Source organism: Chroicocephalus ridibundus, chromosome 3 (genome assembly GCF_963924245.1).
Source record: "Chroicocephalus ridibundus chromosome 3, bChrRid1.1, whole genome shotgun sequence".
Taxonomy (NCBI): Eukaryota; Metazoa; Chordata; class Aves; order Charadriiformes; family Laridae; genus Chroicocephalus; species Chroicocephalus ridibundus.
In genome coordinates this window covers 36,393,269-36,408,685 of record NC_086286.1, presented here as the reverse complement: position 1 = coordinate 36,408,685, position 15,417 = coordinate 36,393,269, and the positions used below count along the sequence as shown (strand labels likewise).

Sequence of the window (15,417 nt, the reverse complement as noted above, 5' to 3'; positions counted from 1 at the left end):
CACCGTCGCGCCGACCCCGCCCGCCCCGCAGACCCCGCCCCTCGCCGAGCTCAGCCGAACCCAGCCGAGCTCAGCCGAACCCAGCCGGGTGGTTGCCGCTGTCTCTGCCGTACCGCAGCCCGGTACCGCAGCGCCCGGCCCGGCAGGGCCAAGTGGAGCGGCAGCCCAGGGAAGGGTGGGAGCCAGTCCGCGCCTGACACGGGGTAAGCAGAACCGGCGGGGTGCGACGGCTCCTTCCAGACCGGGCGGGCCCGGAGCCGCAGACTCGGTGCTTGGGGGTGGGGGGGGGGCGGCAATGGCCGCGCCTCAGGCCCTGCCGAGGGCGGAGCGGGCCGGACCGGGTGTTGTGTGGAGCCCTATAGCGGGGGTGGGCTGGGGCGGGGGGCGCCGCCTGCCATCTTGGGGCGGGGGGACTCGCCCCGCTGGCCCTCCGAGGCGGGGTAGGAGCGGGGCGGCTGGGGGCTGCGAGGCTTCTCGCCCCCCTGCCCAGTGTGCGCCGTCCCTCGGCTCGGCCGCTGGGTGGGCGAGGCGGTTTCGGCACCCTGGGGGTCGTTTCTAAGCACCCCGTTTCCAGCGGGTGGGAGCGGCTCCGCCGTCTCACCTGCCGGCGCCGTCGGAGGTGCTGAGGCCGCTTGTGCGGGTGCTGGGAGAGCCCCCCCCGCCCTCCTCCGGGCACCGCCGCGAGGGAGGGGGGCAGGCAGGCAGGAGGGATGTTTCAAGGGTGGGAAGAGCAGGGAAATTTCTGATACCGCCCTGCTTTCGCCTACCCTGGAGAAATCGGCAAAGATGGGGCTTGTGTCTATGCTCGTTGCAGCCAAGCAGCCTCTTTCCGCTCTTCTCTTGGTGGCCGGCCTCTCCAAATCGGCGAACCGTGTGTTTTTTTTCCTCTTGTCCTGGAGTGCGCCCTGGATGCCTGTATGTAGCTACCTGCTGGAGGCATCATGCCAAAAATCTGTGACGTGGCTGCAGTCAGCCTGGTGCCCGTAGCAGGTTTGATAGCTCTCAGCTGGATGGAGACCAGGTGTTTGGGGAATTTGGGATTCTGGGCACCTCCCTCCCTTGCCCTTCCCTCAATAGCAGGAGTTGGAAGCAAGAGGCTGAGCAGTGCGTGCTCAGGGTGTGCTAATTTAGTCGTGCGTAGTCCACAAGGGCCCCTGTCCCCCGTGTTTGTGTGTTACTGTGGAAGTGTCCCGCTCTATCATGCCATACTCTGGAGTAAGCACATACGGAAAGCCATGGGCTGCACGGCAGGAGCATCCCGTTAGCAGCGGTCATAAAGCCACTGAAGGGTTGCACAGCACAGGTGCCTCTTGGATGGTCCTGCAGATGCCCCACCCGGGCATGGGACAAAGACTTCACAAGTGCCTTGCGGGGACCGGTACCCTTCCCCTCCAAGCACCCGTGCTGTACCGTCCCTAATAGCCTTTTATTCTCTTAATGCTTCTGAGAGAGTGGAAAGCCAACCACTCCTCTCCTAACCGGCTCCAGGAGGACTCCGTTTAAACCAGAAATAGCAGAGCATTAAGGACGTTGCTTCTAATGACTGTAATTAGCTGGTATCTACCTAGGAAAGGCCTTTTTTGTCTGTAGCCTTTTAGTGGCAGGAATACGCTATCTTCACCAGGAGAAAAATCCCTTCTGCAGTCTTCACCTGAATAGCATAGGAGCAAGATAAACATGAAAGAAGATGCCTTTGAGGGGGTTGGGAAGAGACTCTGTTTTGGCTCATGAATGTGTTTTGTTGCACTAAGTTTGCTCTATTTTTGTCTGTTCCTGTCTTCGGTAACCTTGGAAGGAACTGAAGCTGCTGTATTTTCTGAGGGTGTCGGTTTTCTTGTCAAGAAGGCACTGCCGTGAGGCTTTGTAATGCTCCATTTTTTTCCCCTTCGACTGGAGCATGGTGCAACTATTCTGAAATGTCCTAAAGTAATGAATTGGGCCAAAAAAAGAAAAATACCGAGGGCTTTGCTTCTTGTTTGTTTATTGTTTTTTGTTTAGTTGTTTTTTTTTTTTCCCTTCTGGACTTTTAAAATATCCTGGGTCATATTTTTTAGTTTTCTTCAGCAATAAAATGGGCTAGAATCTTGCTCAGGGAAGGGAGGGGTTGGCAAATTTTTACATAGAAAAATAAAATACCCTCATGAAATCGCTTCATTCTGGGAACTAGGACTTTGAGAAAATCCCAGGTAGCGTGAGATGTGTGATAAAAGCCTGAGAGCTGGCAGTGCCGACGGCCTGCTTTTTTTTTGTCTGTTGCTAATTACTCTTTCCTTGAGCCCAGGGTGGCTGGAGTGCCTCAGGTCACGGGGAGCCCCGCAGCATCCTGCCAGTGGCTCCTCTGCCACCCTCCCCATCCATACCGAGGTGCAACCCCAGCCTGCATCCTATCTGCAAGTGCCCTGTCCCCATCCTTGTAGCCAGGGTGACGTTGTATGCAGGGGACCGGAGGGCTCCGCAGGCGCGGCACCTCCCGCTCCCAGGAAACACAGCCGAGACCTGCACCATCTGACGTGAAGCCTGCGCAGCTGTGGGGTGCCTGCTTTGTGCGGGAGGAGGCCCTGGGCGTAGGATACTCCGTGCACTGTTAATAGCAGACGGTGCTGGTTATGGATCCTGTGGCTGATTTGCATATCAAAGCATCTGAGAGCTCCGCAGTGGGTAACGGAGGCAAGGATGATATGGCTTGCTGGAGGCTGGGGCTGGATCTTCCCTGGGGGGTTTTGTGGTGCGGAGATGAGACAAGACGATGGGGATGCTTGGAAAATGGAGATTGTCTCCATGTCCTTGAATGACAGCGCCGTTAAGGCTTTTTTAATTTAGCAGCTGCTATCCAAGGGGTGGGAACCAAGAAGAGGGGGAGCAATCCTTGGTGGCAGTGCCTCGGGCTGCTCCTGCCCTACCTCCTTCCTGCCAGCAAGAGCTTGGCTGGCAGCTGTACCACCCCCCCACCCCCCCCAGCCAGCAGCTCCTGTGGCGAGCGGATGATGTGCCAGCCTGCTGCCTGTTCTCCATGCTGCCTCTCGAACAAGGAGGTGGAGTCACCGCTTGGAGCCTGAAGTGGAGGGGCAGGTTTGCTACCCCCTGAACTGGCTCTGTAGGGTCCCAGGTCCTGCCTGATGTCTCTGGAGGCATTGTGGGGGGGACCAGCAGAGCCTCCAATGGGTCATGGCCTCTGGGATGCTGCATGATTCAGAGGAAGGTTTGCCTGTGTTGTCTGGTCTCAGTAGAGCTGTCTCCTGTTCCTCCTGACTCCCCAGGGCCTGGCTCTGAGCTGAGGGGGTGGGAAGCGTACGCCTTTGCATAGGTCTGCCTGCTTTCACCCATCACAGCTACAAGGACTGCAGAGAGTCCTCTCTTTTTTTTTCTATTTTTCTTATTTATTTTTTCCTTTGCCCACTCAGGTGTTGGCAGGATTTTCCTGACCTGACCCATGAGGAGAGGTCTTTGGCTCTGTACTTTAGGCTGTGCAAAGGGGCCTTGCTGCTCACGCCCACCCCACAATGGCAGCAGCAGTGGAAGTCCAGAGGTACAGCCTGGGGCTCCGTGGGACCACCAGTGATCCCAGCGCTGCCCAGACAGCCCAGCTACCAAGCAGGTCGGTGCTGGCATGAGCATGGGGTGAGGAACCATGCTTGTGGTGGTGCTCTCACCCCTGCCCTGCAGCCATCTCTGTTCCTCCAGCACCAGGTGTCCTGCTTGGGGCCTGGCTGCAGCCGTTCCCAGTGGAAACGAGGATGGGGAGCTTGGAGCTTGCTTGCAGGGTGAGCTGGAAACTGAAATGCAGGTTTCTAGGCAGGGAGAGAGGGGAGAGATCCCCATGTTCCTCTGCCACCTTGATCTTCACAAGCGTGTTGCTGGTCCTGACGCTCTAGCTTTGAAGGACTGCAGCGTGGGGCAGCTGACCTCTCTGAGGGTAATTCTGCCTTCATCGTGGGAGCTTCTGCTGCCTGAGACTGCAGCCCTGAGCCTCTCCCCCATGCCCTGTACAGCTCAGGCTCTTGCTGGGAAGGAGTCCTCATCTCACCAGCCATATGGGGAGTTGGTGTGTGCAGGAGCTGCCTTGAGCGTGGCCCTCTCAGGAGGCACCTCTCTGCCTGCAGCCCTTGTCCTGTTGGCAGTTCTCTGGCTCGCTCAGGGGAGTGAGTTGGCGGGGGCAGGCCTCATGCTTTGGCTAGAAAGTTGGTTAAAAGGACAAAAGCAAAACCCAAGGCACGAATAAGAAACATGCATGTGTGTACGCACTCTGCAACAGAGAGAGAGGCAGAGATTCGTGAAGCTGGTGCCAAGCTTCTAGAGCAAAGGCTTGCAGTATGAAATGGCTTTTCTCTGAGCCTGCAGGCCTGCGGTTGGCACTGCCTTCTCGCTTCATGTCCTTCCAGCATGGAGCTGGGTGTCTGCCCTCTGCTCCAAATACAGATTAGCTGCAGGAAGCCCGAGACTCTCTTGCTAAGTGTGAGTTGCAGAGCATTTTCCTCTGTGCTTCTCCATGCAGCACTCCCTGCCCTTCGCGGGGTTATCTTTGCATGCTCGTTATGCTTTCCCCGCACATGATTGCGGAGCAGTCCTGGAAATACTTCTGTTCTCCCCATGGCTCTTGCATGTTGGTATTGTTTGCTTGTCATTCCCCCTTTTCTGCTTTCAAGTGACTTCCTCCCCATCCCTTGTAAAGCCAGGTGGGGAGTGGCAATGCTTTCCCAGTATCCCAGTGCTGTCCTTAGGCCAAGCTCTTACAGTGGCTACACAGCTTGTATGGGCAAGATAGGGATCCTGTTGGCATAGCCTACTGCTTCTTTTGAGCAAGGTTTCCTGTACTTTATGTGCTTTGGTCTAATTGTCAATGCCAGCAGCTTCTGCCCACATGGTTATTGTGCTGGGAAGAGAGAGAGGTCTTGTTTTATGTATGCCGTTTTCCCCAGAGAAATTGGCAGTTGGTAGTACAGGTCTGGCTTAAACCAAGGTTTTGAAGATTCCCGTTTGTGTGGCCTGATCTGGGAAGATGTTTGTGCTGTTGCATTAAAGGAAGGAGCTGGATCTCTTAAGGGACTGTGTGTTTGAAAGGTGTCACATTGCATCAGCACCAGAAGAAAGCGGCTGTGGGCAGGATTCATGTCGGCCTGTTTTTGGTGTGTTCTGCAGTTGACTTCCTGAACGACCTCAACTGTGCTGCCTCTGAGCAGCAAGCTGAAGAACATCTTTGCCTTTCTGTGGCTGAAAGAGTGGCTGCTGCGGGTCTTTCCTCTACAGCCTTTGCCTGTGGCTTCCTAGAAGGACTGTCTGTCCCCAGAGCTACTACTGTGAGTCCCTGCATTGGGTGTGTTTGTCCCCTCTGCACCGCTGTAATTGTGTGCGGAGCAGTTGCTTGCTTTGGTACTCCTTCCCTTTCCTCTAGGGATGCTCCTGCTGGGTCTGTGCAGGTCTCTTCTCCTGGCTCAGTGCAGACCATCGCGCTGCAGACAGGCAGCTGCCACCAGCGATGTGACTTCTGGCTCTGTCATGCCAACAAGGAGGCCATGTAGTGGTGTTCATGGGGAGATGTACTCTCTCCTGTTGACTTGCATGGAAGAGCAGCTCTGACAGGCTCCCTTAAGAGCATTCCACCGTCTCCTGATGTGTTGCTGACATGGGTCAGAGGGACGGTGCTACTCTTAAGTGGAACTTCTTTGGAGAGTTGTGTGTTGGCCTGGCCCTGCTTTTGCTAATTAAATAGGGACCTTTAGTAGGCTGTCTCGGGTCCCTTCAAGGCCAGGTGGTGAGACAATCTTGGCATGATCTTTTACTTAGAAGAAATTCAGATGGAAGCAGGCCTGCTTGAAGTAATTATCAACATCTGGTGTCTTCTGCTTTGAGGTCAGAGAGAGCCTGGCAGTGACATAGGCTGGCGAGGTCTCTGCAGCTGATCTTAGGATACTTGGGCTCTTGTGCCAAAAATTTAGTGCCTTTGGGATGCCAAGGAAGATCTTAAAAGGGATTCACCCTTCAACTCCCTGTGCACGTGGTCTAGTCTCCCTTTGTGTGGAAACTATTGGACTCTGGAGGCTCTTGGGTGATGCTGGTAAAGCTGACATCTTCCCCAGGATGACTGTATGCAAGTTGGTGATTTGGTTTTGCTGGGCTCTCATCTTCGCTTGAGGCATAAACCTGGCTGTGAATTATTGTGTGTCTTCTGAACTGCAGTAGCTGCCCAGGGGCTTGCTATTATTCACAACACAGAAAAGGCAGCCTGAGCTGGCATGAGTTGCAAAGTTATAAATCTGGGAGGAAGGAACTGGATTTGCGGTGGATGCGAAGCTCAGTGTGAACTCCCAGCTAGGGCAGAAGGAGCCAATGCGGCTATTGGATAGAAAAAAGAATTGGTGCCTGGCTGCGCGGAAAAGAGGAACAAATAAAATGTGACAGTAAGAACTCTGTCTTCACCTTGCAAAGAAGGTCAGGGGTGACAAGGTACTTAAAGAAGTTAATTTTTAAAAGTGAATCCAAGTACAAGTCATAACAGGTGACAAGACTAGTTAGGTAAATTAGATGTGGGCAAAGCCTTATGAAATTTCCCTGAAAGTACTTAAAGAATAGACTAAGGCAACTTTTGCATGGTGAGTAGCCACCTTAGAGAACATCTAGTTGGAGGGAGATCTCAAGATCTGATCCCTTGAAATACAGGGAGAAAGAATGGGACTACAACCAGCCTGTCTAAATAAACTGGAACAAACAGTTAAGCAGTTAATATTTATCCTGTTAAAGAGGTGGGAGAATATGCTGATTAAAAATCCATCAGCATGCGTTTGTCTGGAACGTACCACATCAAGTCGGTCAACACCCTTGCCTGGAAGGATGGCTTGCCTACTGGCTGAGCGGGGGCGATAGATGTCATAGAGCTTGACTTAAGTCAGTCTGTGTCACTGACCCAGGCGTCAGCCTCATAAACAAACATTGAAGGGATGGGAGATAGGAAGCATCCCTCAGGTGGACCCACAACTAGTTGAAAAGCTGTACTCAGAAGGGTTCCTCTCATAAGGAGACCCTGGCTGGGCAAGGCAGGGGAAAATGTTGGTATTACCAGGGTTTGTGAGCAGGATGACTTAGTGCTGTGTTGGAGAAGAGAACAACATGAGGCAAGCCTTGTGTGTGAGCAGTGACACCTCTAAGGTGCAGGAAGCAATTAGTCCTTTCCACAACACAGATGAGGTATTGCTGAAGGACCAGGCTCAGATGTAGACGCAACCCTTGGAAAAGGATGCACACAAACAAGAGAGTATCCAGCAAAGCAACAGAAGTGATTAAGATCTTTAGAAATACAGTGTGGGAGGAAGGATGCGAAGAACTAGGACTGCGTACCCTGAGGAAGAAAAGATGGAAGAGGGAACTTCATGGTCTTCAAGGATGTGCAGCAGTGTACTTCTAGAAGACTGTAGTTGTGATGAACACAGGGCAGGAAGTCACTTTACCTGTAACGAGGGAGTTCAGACTTCATGGTCTTCCTTAGTATCGGTTGGGATGGTGAAGCAGAAGAGGAGGCTATCTTCAGGGGAGGTTTTATGGGGGTTTTTTGTGTTTTGTGTAGGGTGTTTTTGTTTGTTTTAGAACAAATTAGCCAAAAGGCTGTAGATATGGATGAGTTGCAGCTAGCTGTGCCTCAAGCAAAGAATCTCACCAGATGACCTTCAAGCCTGGCAGTTATGTGAAGTGTTTGACACCTGGAAAGGCAGCTGTGAGTAGCCCTAGGAATAAGACTTTACTGCTGTAGGAGGTGCTGGAGAGACTGGTACTAAAATACTCTGTCTAAATCCAGTGTCAGTGCTCAGAAAAGGATGCTGAAAAATTGAAGAGAATGCAGAAAAGAGTTACAAAATAATCTGAGGGCTGGAGAGAAAGCTTTATGGTGAGAAACATAAGGAGATCAATCTGTTTATCTAATCAAGGAAAAGATTAAGGTGGCACTCAGTTATCCTGCATAAGCATAATGTATCTTATGACTGTGTATCATTAGCTTGGTAGGATAAAAATGCCAGGCCAAGATGACTGGCAAGAAAAACCCGTCATGAGATGCTGGGGCTGCGGTCACCCTCAGAGCCATGCAGCCAGGTCTCCCCTCTCCTCTTGTATGGGTGGAGATCCCTGTCTTCACCTGTTACCGCTTTCTCTGCACAACCCTTTTTCTCTGGCTTTCAAAGCCCCCCTTTCTTTGTTCCTCCTGCCTTGGTATCTAAGCCCTTTCCTTGAGACTCCTCTACATTATGGTTGAAAGCACTAGCCTGGACCCAGATAATGTAGGGTGTTGCCCTGACAAACCTACGCCCACTTTCCGTGCATGTGCCTCTGAAATTGTTCCCTGCCTTTCCTTGCCCCAGCCCGTCATCCACCTCCGAGCGATTTCTAGCATCCCTTCCCTTGTGGCACCCAGCTTATTTGCCAAACAGGTACTTGGGAGCAACCAGCACCTACCACCTCTCCAAACTTGGTACCCTGGTCAGTGAAAATGATGAATGAAACCAGATGTCACTCTTGCCTCTGGTTCCTGCCAGCCTGCAGTCCAGTGCTCTGTCACTTATAGCTGTTGGTTTATTTAGGGTCATTACACCCGTTTTCAGTCCATGAGGTGACGTTTCTGCCTTAGCCCGATGAAGAAACCTTGAGAGGGAGACTGGGTGAGATGCCGCAGCAGATGGCTCGCTAAAATCTTGCTACATCCACGACTTCCCTTTCACCCACTAACGCTGTAATGCTGTTAAAAATAAAAATGATCCAGTGTGCCTGACAGGATGTATCCCTTGTAAATCCCTGCTGCCTAGTGCTCCTGGAATCTCACACTCTCGTATCTTCATGTTTTATTATTGCCTGGGGTAGGAGGGGAATTTCAAAGCTAGTAGATAGCTCCTGACTATGGTTATGAGTCAGGGGAAAACAAATGCTTTGATGTGCTTTAAGGGAGAAGGGGGAAAAGAACCCCAATGTTTCCTTTACTTTGTTTTCTCCCAAGCTTTGTTCCATTTGATAGGAGCAGAGCTTTGGTTTGTAGGAAATAACCCCGGTAAGTGTTTGTGTCTTCTGGGGAGTTGCGTGCTACAGGGTGGAACAGCCTGGGCTGTTCCAGAAGAGTCTTGTGGAGTAGCAGCCATGGCTCAGCTCTCCTCTGGTGGGTATGGGGAGAAGGACACACCTTTGCGAATTAAAGGTCTAAAACCATGGTATGGTAGCAGCATTTGAGCAGCACGTGTCTGTGTGGTGCGTTAGGTGCCTCCTTCAAAACACCTGCAGCTTCTGGCCTGCCTGATGTGTAGGGTTGCCTGTTTTGATCGTTCTGATGATATATTATTTTGGCAAAAATGTTCCTGCTTCTCAGTCTGGCTTATTCCACCACCTCAAAACCCTGAGAAGTAGTTTTGCCAGTATAACTGCACCTCCATCAGCAGACTTATGCCTGTGGAGACATGTTGATCTGCTTGGGTGTCTTTGCCTCTCTGTCTAACACAGCTATGCTCGCGGATGTCTCTGGCGTTGGCTCGGTGTGAAAGATCAAATAGGACCTCTAGTTGGAGTTCAGAAATCTTGGTGAGAGAAGGGATGGGCCAATCAAAGTAGAGGAGGTATGCAGTTTTAATGAGCTTGTTTTCAAAATATATGGGAGTGACTGATGTATAGGTAGGAAAGCAGTGCTGGAAGCACATGGCTGGGAAATAGACTTTGGACAGGTTAGGGAGAGGGGCCTTTGCTATTTGGACTGCTGCACGTATACTCTGTCTCTTGTTGTTTGCACTGTGTTTCTTGGAGCAAGCAAAGGGATTTTTTTTAAACTCATTTGGTGAAGGTAGACTCAAGCCCATCCAAGCAGTGGTGCAGGTAGAGCTATGCGTTGTGACTGAATAAGTGCATGGTCTGGAAATTCCCAGTCAAGTCCTGAAGAGCTGGTGCAGGGCGGTGAGCCTGTCTGGCCCATAGCAAGCACGCCTGCCTGCTTTTTCCTCTGTTCCCCTCCCTTTCCCCGGCTGTTTCCAGCCTGTCAATCATCCTGATCAACCTCTAATTGCCTCTCAGCCCACCCCAGCATTTCAGAGCATCCCTTGTCTTGCTACGCATTACTGATTGCAAAGCCTGCCCTTCCTACCAACCCGTTCTTGCAGAGCTGGCTCTGGAGGCTCCAAGGAGAGCTCTGGGGCAACACCCTCTCCTCCTACCCCAGCGCCGAGGCTTGGCTGCCCTGTTATTCCTGCTCTGCCTCTCCACTTAGAGGTGTGTGCATTTTCGTGCCCGTTTTGCCTGCAGGAGCCTTGTGCTGGTTGGATTTCAGGATCAATGAGAGCTTCAGACTCAAATGTGGCTGGAGGTTGGTGGTTTGGGGTTTTTGGGTTGGTTTGTTGGTGTTTTTTTTATCTACTCTTGCTGCTGCTTTAAGGCATGTGTGTTGGGGATGGTGGCCCAGGAACTTCTGCCCCATCCCTTGGTAACCAAGCAGGTAAGAAGGTCCAGCAGGAGGCCCTGCTGGTGCACACTGCTGCCTGCCATGCCAGGGGAGGAACCTCCTGCTCCTTCCCTAGCACTGAGGCACCAAAACAAATACCAAAGGGAATTGCAGAGATGTGGTTTTTAAGCTCCTAATCCAGTGACTGTGGATGCTGGGAGAGAAGAGCGGACCACAAAAAGTGGTCAGGCATATGTGCTGTTCCTGTTGGGATCACCTCATGGGGCTGGGGATTGGCCTGGTCCTAATGAAAACCTGAAGTCTGCCCCAGGGAGGGAAGAACTAAAGAAGAAAATGTGATGATGGAGACAAATGGCAGGTAGCAGGAGGCAACGTGTAGGAGCTGCATGAGGTGCAGAATGAGGAGCCCATGTGTGGGGAACGGCAGCTGGGGGCACTGAGCAGGGCATCCAGCAGCACCACTGCTCCTCACAGGTACCTGAAGGTGGACGCTGCCTGCAGACAGGAGAGGCTGTGCTAGGGCTGGCAGGGGGTCCTGTGACTTAGGCCGTGGGTGGATGGAGAGTATTTTGTTCCTTCTTTCTCACTCCTGGAGATGAACTTGCTGCTGGGTGCCACCCCCCCTTCCCTTGAGGGCAGGGCATGTACCTGGTCCTGAAGAGCCTAAGTGCTGACTTTGGATGGCAGATGAAACTAGTGGTGTCAAAACTTCATAAGGCACGCTGCTGCCCACCTGGGTATCTCCCTGGCTGCTTGGAGCTGAGCTGAGCTGGCAAAGGTGGCACAAAGCCTGTGTTCTTGCGTTTACCCCAGCAAGCAGCTGGGAAATCATTCAAAAACATCTTTGGTTTTACTCCTGTGGCTGGTGATGCTCTCGAGCAGGGGCAGGACAGGTGTTACTCACCCAGGAGAGGGATAAATCCAAAAGTCCTGGTGGAGGAAGGGGCAGCAGGGCAGTGACAGCACCCTGCTGCTTGCCCAGACCTTACCGATGGGAGCAGAGGACCATAGCTCCAGGACATATCCTTCATTCCTAGTAACTCACAGGGATTTCAGCTGACCGTAGGTGGGGGTACAAGCAGCGAGAAATCCTTGTGTGCTGTTGGTACATCTAATCTGGAAAGTGGAGTGTCTTTCTAATGCTCATGAATTAACTACGTGGTATCCCTGGAAGGGGTTGTATGTGATTCCGACAGACAGAAGCAGAGGCACGGGGCGTACCAGCAGCATGCCCGTGGTCACACAGCTGGTCGGAGTGGGATGCAGAGCAGAGCCAGGCTGTCCTGTGTCATGTGTCCACGCTGCTTTGCTGCCGCTCTCTAAAACAGAGTACTGACATCTCACCCTGTGACTTGGGGTGGCAGGGATGCCGGCGGTGAGCTGGATGCACGGTCGTGCGTGATGGGGAGTGAGTCAGTGCCGGGGGCAGGTGAATCGGTGCCGGAGGAGCGGGTGGGCCTGGTAATGGGTGGGGATGGCCGGGAGCTGCCACATCGACGTGTGGGAAGCTGTCAGGGAGTGGGGGCCCAGCAGCTGGTACCAGGGTGAGCTGGGAGGATGGAGGGAGTGAAGGATTATCCTGGGCACAGGCAGCACCACTGGTGCCTATGCCTCTGGCAGCATATGGAGGGCAGAAGCCTGCACCCCCACCATGTCCATGGCTTGTTGGTGGGGAGAAGGTGTGCCAAAGGGATGGAACGTAAGGGTGAGCTGAGTGGACAGCTTATAGCCAAAACTTGTTGTGGGCTAGCAGTTCCTGGGCCCTGTGTGACGATGTCCCATGTTCCTGCTGCCAAGGCGGTGTGCTCCAGGCACACCTCTGGACTCCAAGCCTTGGCTGAACATGCACCAAGCCCCAGCTGAGGCTTTCTGGTAAAGCCCCTAAGACAACTCTCCCTGTGCCCGTTAGGAAAGGTTAAAAACTCAAAAAATCGATCCAGCCTCTTAATGTAAGTGTATCTTGCCAGCCTGTTTGGGGCTGGTAAGTGCAATGGCACAGGAGATGGATCCAGGAAATGACAGAGGGGAACATAGCCAGGAGGTCCATTACCAGTTTGGTAGGGTGGAATAGATGTTGGCTATTTGAAGGCAGGAAAGCAATAACTTTCTCGAAGATGGAGAGGAAAATCTGAGGCTCTAAAAATGAGCCTGGCATCAGGAGATGGCTGGGTGCTGGGAGGGAGGAATGGAAAATGCGGATGTGGCTCTGGGAGGAGCCAGGGGCTGGCACTGGTTGTTTCACCTGGATGGGCGTCAAGACTCATCTGCCACCATATGCATGTGCAGTTCAATAACATCACGCAGGGTCTGTTTCCAGCCACACAGGAGGGGATAAAGCCTGGACACTGGAGAAAGTCTGCAAAATTTAAGGAGTCCTAGGAGATACTAATTTCTTGCCTTCTGTTGCTCAGGAGCATATTCCTGGACAGTATGCTGAAATGTGACACTGCCATGGGAGCCTGGGGTTGTAACCCCTTTCCCCCCCCACCGCACTTTGAGACCCGTAGCTTGCCTTAGCAGTTGGATGTTCTTACTTTATACAGCCCCCCCAGATCTAACTCTTCCTAGGGGTGCTGAGCAAATGCACTAACAGAGTGACTGACCAGAGGGGATGCTGGGAGAGAGCGAGCAGTGGGGGGTGCTTTCCCACCTGCCCGCCAGAGGACCACCAGCTGGCAGGGTTGTGGTTGCCCCTGGAGATGGACACTGCCTGAAGAAGCCCTGTCAAAGCATTGTAGCAACCAACAGCCCTTCATTGAGCTGCTGGAAGAGGGTCCCAGCAGCTGTCAGGAGGTTTTTGGAGACCTTATGTTAAATCTGTTCTTCAACACCTGCTGGCACTCGGTGCTTCCCAAGCCCAGAGCAGGCTGCAGGGGGATGCTGGTGCACTCCTGTGTGCTGGATCTGATTTTGCCCTTTCACAGGAAGATCTTCACAAGAGCTTAAGGGTCTGATGTAAAAAAAAAAAAAAAAAAAAAAATGCTGAGCATGCCCTCAAGTCTGCTTCCATTGGTGAGGGAGCTGCGGGTGATCAGCCATGCTGCAGCACCCAGCCTGAAGTAACCCTCCCACGATCCCCTCATCTTCCCATGACAGAAGAAAGGTCCCTTGCTCATGCTCGCTTGACTCATCTCGTTCTCCGCTTCCAACAAGAGAGTGATTGGTGTTGGTAAACAGCATGTTATAAATAGGCAACTGATGCTATATTGGGAGGAGTTTTCTCCACTGGTAAGCACAGGCGTGGTGGGACTTGGGCCTGGAAGCTGTGAGCTTGGCTGACAGGCATGCGGAGGAACTGGTGACCCCTCGTCAAGGGGCTACTGTGGACATGGCTGGGGGGAAGGTTCTTGAGCGCCAGCTCTGTCCCTGAGAAGCCATCCACAGCTTCCCACCCCTACTGACATGTGGATGGGGACATCAGAGAGGAGGCTTGAAAGCAGCTAGGATTCGGGAGGAAGGAGTGAGATGAGCAGGGCTGTGTTGGGCTACAGATATCCTTGAGGAGCTGCACATGTTTCATGTAGGGGCGAAGGTACTGCAGTTGGCAGCAGTGGGGTAAAACTTGGGGCTTGGTAGCTGTCAACTTCCTCCTGATGAGATGGTCCCTGACTTGGGAGAAGGTACATAGCCAGCGTTTGTTGAGGCTCTGAAGATGAGCAGATGACTGTTCTGGGCTGCTCTGTAGTGCCCACTGGGGTGCCAGGTAGAAGGCACCAAATGCCAGATCTCTCTCTGATTGCTGCCTGTTCACACGTGCACGTCCCTAGGCCTGTGCTGCTTGGAGAGTAAGTATTGACCCTGAAGTGCTGCTGTGGCTTTCTGATGAGCTGCAGTAAATGAGTCACCCCCCTGGTTTGTGCATGATGTGAAGCCCTGAAGAGCTCTGGGCAGCAGGATTGATCTTGGAGGTCACAGCGTTGACCCTGAGAGGACATTTTCCCCTGCCACCAGACCCAGCAGTTGATCCCTGGCAGCCATGCCTGATGGCTGGCACCGCAGCCTCGATGGAGGCCTGATTTCCGTATGTCGGGATTCCTTGGAGGCTTTGACCGAGATGCCGGTCGAGTGGCGTAAGTAGAGGGCAGGGTGCCGGGGGTGAAATTCCAACCTCCCCGCTCACTTACGGGGCCGTGGCAGAATTGCTGTGGCAAGCCTCAGGCGTAAACAGGCAGGCAGGGCAGCAGTGGCAGGGCTGGCCACCCAGGAGGAGAGGCTGGAGGAGGTGCTGCCCTCCTGCATCCCTGTACTTTCCCATTTCAGGCCCTGGAGGAGCTACGCGTGGCTTCCAGGTTTGCTCTGGGGGCAGCTGGGCACCTTCCCCTCTGGAGGCTGGCCTGGGAGATGCAGTTCCAGCCCCAGCAGCATAAGGTGTAGAGGGGATGTCTCCACCACAGGCAGCTGTCGTTCAAGGAGCTGAGAGTTGGCGTGCCTGGGATGCACCTCCTGCTAGGCTGATGCGAAATCAGTGGTCCCCTGCTTAAGCAGCCTTCCTCCCCCATCAAACAGGGGAGGGTGACTGGGAGGAAGGAGCAGCTGGGCTTGCCTGGGAGCTCTTTGGAGGGCAGTGATGGCTTGCAAAGTGCAAACTGAATCTGAAAGCTCTTGCAGTTTGAGGAGTGGAGGCTTTGCTTGGCCCACTGCTCGAATAAGCGGTGTTGTTCGGCCTTATCCTGCATTGTCCATGTTGTGTTTTAGACTGTGTAAACCTAATGCTGCCTAGTGCTTTCCTGTGAAGTATCAGGCTGGCTCCTCCGAGCTGATTGGGATGCATTGTAAGATCCAGGCAAAAGGCATTGTAAGACCAGCCTGACCAGCATGTGAGATGAGGCAGTGTGGCTGAGCTTTCTCCATTGATAAAAAGCAAAATACCCTGCAAGAGGCTCCTGCCTTATGTCTAGCATGTAGCACATGTCTTTCCACACCATGATCTAAAAAGCAAATGTTAGGAAGCTTCTCCTCCATCACGCGTTAATGGAGCTCACCTCTTGCATCTGTAGATTGCGTTC

General features: G+C 53.0%; 1 protein-coding gene across 2 annotated transcripts in view; it reads left to right on the top strand.

Annotated features, from left to right (window-relative positions):
* The first annotated feature begins 44 nt into the window (after positions 1 to 44).
* Positions 45 to 15,417, top strand: part of TMEM63B (transmembrane protein 63B) — a 49,169-nt gene continuing 33,796 nt past the window's right edge. For both annotated transcript variants that reach the window (XM_063328737.1, XM_063328735.1), the window contains exon 1: positions 45 to 203. The gene's annotated coding sequence lies outside the window, so the exon portion shown is untranslated. The remainder of the gene's footprint in view (positions 204 to 15,417) is intronic.